Genomic DNA, 5,144 nt, shown 5'->3' on the forward strand with positions numbered 1-5,144 from the left:
CGGGGAGAGATCAGAGTGATTAATTGTGGGGAGGCAGGGGTATTGGTGTTCGGACTGAGAATCTGATAGAAGTCTGTCCCTAAAACTGCACAGGTACAAAACATTGCTTATAAGTTCTGGGGCGTGACGGACAACTCCCTCCCCACAAAGCCCACCCATTTACACCAATTCAAATGCCAAGGCCTTGAAGCCTGAGTATGCTTAGTATGTTTGAAAAAGCCAAAGAAGACAGTGTGTCTAAACTGAGTCAGCAAAGAGAAGAGTAGGAAGACATGAGATCAGAGGAATTAGCAGAAACCAGGTAATATGGAGCTTTTGGGGTGTATTAGTCTGTTCAGGCTGCTCTTTTAAAGTACCATAAACTGAGTGGCTTAACAGATTTATTTTCTGTTCTGGAGGCTAGCAATTCCAATATCCAGGTGTAGGCTGATTTGGTTTCTGATGAGGAATCTCTTCCTGGCTTATAGATGGCCGCATCCTGACTATGTCCTCACAAGTGGAGGGAGGCAGTAAAGTGGGGAGAGAGAGAAGGAGAGGAAGAGATTGCTTTTGCCCTTCTCAGTTCAGTCGCTCAGTCGTGTCCAACTCTTTGCGACCCCATTGACTGCAGCACACCAGGCCTCCCTGTCCCATCACTAATTCCCGGAGTTTACTCAAACTCACGTCCATTGAGTCAGTGATACCATCCAACCATCTCATCCTCTGTCGTCCCCTTCTCCTCCTGTCTTCAATCTTTCCCAGCTTCAGGGTCTTTTCAAAGGAGTCAGTTCTTCGCATCAGGTGGCCAAAGTATTGGAGTTTCAGCTTCAGCATTAGTCCTTCCAATGAATATTTAGGACTGATTTCCTTTAGGAAGTTGAGACAAGAAATATATTCATCTCATAACCAACCCTCCAGTGGTGGAAGGACAATTATTACAACTAGAAAGTACAGGACACAGTATCCAATCCTAGGCCTCTTGTATGATGACTATGAATATATACCACCAGGTAGTGATACACAAACTATTGTGATTGAGAAAACAGAAGGCAAATGGACTTGTCCATGAATGAATCCCCAGCTCAAAGGAATTTGTGTCTTCATTAGTACTTTGTTTTTTCATAACTAAAGCCAATCAATATTTTATTTTTTTTCCAATCAATATTTTAAAACATGCTACAACCCTGCAAGTCTAATGGAATTAATTAGTTATACAGATGACAGTTTCTCCAGCCATTTATAAGGCCTGAGTCCTTTCTATCACATTTTTTTATTCCATATAGCAACATACTAAATTTTAAAACTCAATTACAAACTGTAGGACTTAATCCACTCTTTTTCAATAGGGTGCTTCCTAGACAGAATTAATTTTGTTGGGGTAGAGATTTTACAAGTTATCTCACTAGAAGTTTTCCTGTGATATAGAGACTTCCTTGGTGACTCAGACGGTGAAGCATCTGTCTACAATGCAGGAGACCTGGGTTCAGTCCCTGGTCTGGGAAGATCTCCTGGAGAAGGAAATGGCAACCCACTCCAGTATTCTTGCCTGGAAAATCCCATGGACGGAGGAGCCTGGTAAGCTACATTCCATGGGGTCGCAAAGAGTCAGACACGACTGAGCGACTTCACTTTCACTTTCCTTTAGGATGGACTTGTTGGGTCTCCTTGCAGTCCAAGGGACTCTCAAGAGTCTTCTCCAACACCACAGTTCAAAAGCATCAATTCTTCAGCACTCAGCTTTCTTTATAGTCCAATTCTCACATCCATGCATGACTACTGGAAAAACCATAGCCTTGACTAGACGGACTAGTTGGCAAAGTAATGTCTCTGCTTTTTAATGTGCTATCCAGGTTGGTCATAAAAGAAAAGTTATTCTTCTAATAAGGGCATTAATCCTCTCATGAGGGCTCTACCCTCATGACCTCACTCTCATGACCACCTAAAGACCCCCATCTCCAAATACCATCACATTGAGGGTTAGGGCTTCAACCTTTGAATTTGGGAAGAACAAATATTCAGTCCATAACACTAGGGAAAGACTTTAGGTTTCATGCTGAGTGAGAAAGGAAGCCAGAAAGGAAGGAAGGTGCATTATAGTGATGTCCAAAGAGCAGCTGGAAACCAGAGACAGGTTTTGGAGTTACCTTTAAGGTGACTGAAGCCACGGGTGTGAGTGAAATTGCTCAGGGAGGGAATGTGAGCGAAGAAAACGGGACCGTGTCCAGATGGGAAGGATGATTTCTGAGGGCATATCCTGAGTCAGGAGGAACAGCTGAGGTCAAGGGGAAGGTGACATGAAGGTGGAACAGAGGGTCTGGGGTCAAGGAATCAAGTGAGAGGAGAGGGTCAGATACCACCTCCAGGAACAGGAGGGAACGCCTGTTATGGGACAGGACTCAAGTAGACACAGCTACTTAAGAGATGCTATGCTGGAGAAGGCAAGAAAAGGAACACATTCACAGATTCATGGAACAGGCCCTACAGGAAAGGCATTGTTTTAAATGTTGCATTAGTCACATTAACTCATCTAATCTTTAAAGCCACCTTTATCAAACTTCCCCCCCACCAACCCCCCTGCCATAGTGGCATAATTATCCTCATTTTAACCATGAGAGAATTGAGACTCACGATTTGTCCAGATTCACAAAGCTGCTTAGAGTCAGGCAAGGATTCAAACCCACATCTGTCTTGACTCCAAAGCCCATGTTCTGTTCATAATATCACAGTGCCTAGGGGAAAAAGTGGTCTGAGAAGCTCTGGGAGGAAACTCCACTGCAACAAACTCAAATGATTTTAGCAACCAGGCAGATAGCATAATGCATGAAGGCCAAGAGTAAGATAATGATGCTAAGCTGCTTATTACAGTCTCATCCTAGTTATAGTCCCTTTTAAGACAGTGCACAGACCAGCCAAGATCAAATCAAAGCCCTGGGCTGCTAGCTTTCAATCACTGTATAGTATCTGCCGAGATGTCGGTTAAGCACCAAAAAGTCTTCTTGATGAAGCAGTTTCAGTGGAGTGGAGAGAGCTGAATCCAATGGCAATGAAGTGGGTGATGATGATGGGGGAAATTGAGGTTATGAGGGTAAACTATTCTTTTAAAACCTGGGCTTTGAAAGGAAGGAAAGTGGACTCCAGAAGGTGTGGGAAAGACTTGAGCTTATATGTTAAAGGCAGACTTTCCAGTGGTGGGTGTGGTTATCAGTAAGAGGAGGTGATGCTCCAAAGACAAGACGACGCTAATGAGTTTGAGTTCAAGTGGATTGTGAAGTATTAAGGGAGTGCAGAAGAGGTCTCTGGAAAGGCAGTTAGAGCCAGAGCGGACAGGCTTGAACGCCTCACAAAGGCATTTCACCTGTGATCTGCCAAACAGTGGAGAGCCACTGAAGGGATGTCATACGGAAAGCCTGATGGGTGTCTTCTGAAATTTAGCCTAGCAGCCAGGCCCATGGAAGTGAGAAAAGAGCAGTTATATGAAGAAACACAGTAATGCAGACAAAAAGAAAGAAATGTGAGAAAGATTTTGGTGGGAAAAGCAGAATTGGTGAATGATAATAAGACCCAGGGGGAGGAAACTGGAAACCAAGGCTCAGGTTCAAGTCTGAGTGGCTGGAGGGGAAAATGATTAGTAGGTTTTAGAATTACTGAAATTTACAGAAACAGTTGCTCATCAAAGCAAAAATGTAAAAACAGCAGATGATGAGAAGGTGATCCTGAAGCTTCTGATGAAGGTGAAGAATGTGGTTACTGCCCTCAAAACAGAGAAGTGGGTGGTAGGCCTGCTTAACTGTGCAGGAGCTTCGGAAAGCCCAGCACTCATCCTCAACAGGCCTGGTTTGCTTCCCGGTGCATGAAACCTTCTGTTGGGCTTCACTCCAAGCGCTTTTTAGGGAGGAAATGCAAATAATTCAAGGACCTCTGGTACTTCCCCCACCTGAAAGTTACCATTTTGCTGAGGGCTTTCCTGGCATTTTGCATGATCTCAGTGATTCCGCTCTGCAACACTGGGGAGATGGCTGTCCCCTCCATTTTCCAGAATGAGGAAGCCTAGGTTCAAAACAACTGCCCCAACTGCAGGAAACTGCAGAGCAGGGATTCAAACCCAGGTCTGCCTGGAGAAGGAAATGTCAACCCACTCCAGTATTCTTGCCTGAAGAACCCCATGGACAGAGAAGCCTGGTGGGATACAGTCTATGGGGTCACAGGAGTCAGACATGACTTAGCGACTAAACCACCAAACCACCACCTACGAAAGTATAAAGGAATTGACCTCTAACCAAATTGAATCAAATGATTTTCATATTTGTCAGGCTCAGGAATCTGCCGATTCCTTTGAACTTACTGAGAAAGTCTATTAGAATGGAAAATCTGATTTAATTTGAAAGTTCTGTTTTGGCTTTTCTTCGTAAAATTACATGATATAAATAATTTTGAAGCTAATATGATCATATTAAAAATTACTTAAAAAAAAAAAAAAAAAACTTGTCTGCCCAGTTCAGTTCAGTCACTCAGTTGTGTCCGACTCTTTGCGACCCACGCCAGGCCTCCCTATCCATCACCAACTCCCGGAGTTTACTCAGACTCATGTCCATCGAGTCGGTGATGCCATCCAGCCATCTCATCCTCTGTCGTCCCCTTCTCCTGCCCCCGATCCCTCCCAGCATCAGGGTCTTTTCCGATGAGTCAACTCTGCATGAGGTGGCCAAAGTATTGAGTCTGCTCTAAAAGAGCTCGGCTTGGGTTTTGTGGCTCAGACGGTAAAGAATCTGCCTGCAATGCAGGAGACCTGAGTTCGATCGTTGGGTGGGAAGATTCCCTGGAGAAGGGACTGGCTACTCACTCCAGTATTCTTGCCTGGAGAATTCTATGGACAGAGGAGCCTAGCGGACTACGGTCCATGGGGTCACAAAGAGTCCGCCAGGACTGAGCGACAAACACTTTCTTTTTCCTCCTTTAACGGCACGTGAGCACTCCGCCCTGGAGGGGAGAGAGTGGTCACCCAGCCGATCGTCGCCCACCCTCCGGGTCTAAAGAAATTCAAAACCGGCGCTCAGGGCCGAAGGCCCGCGGGGCTCTGTCCAATCAACCCCGTAGGTCTTCGCCGCCTCGCCCAGTACGCGCCCGCCCCCGGGTGCCTTCCAACAAGCGGCCTGTTGATTGGCCTT

Source organism: Odocoileus virginianus, chromosome 5, assembly GCF_023699985.2.
Source record: "Odocoileus virginianus isolate 20LAN1187 ecotype Illinois chromosome 5, Ovbor_1.2, whole genome shotgun sequence".
NCBI classification, from domain to species: domain Eukaryota; kingdom Metazoa; phylum Chordata; class Mammalia; order Artiodactyla; family Cervidae; genus Odocoileus; species Odocoileus virginianus.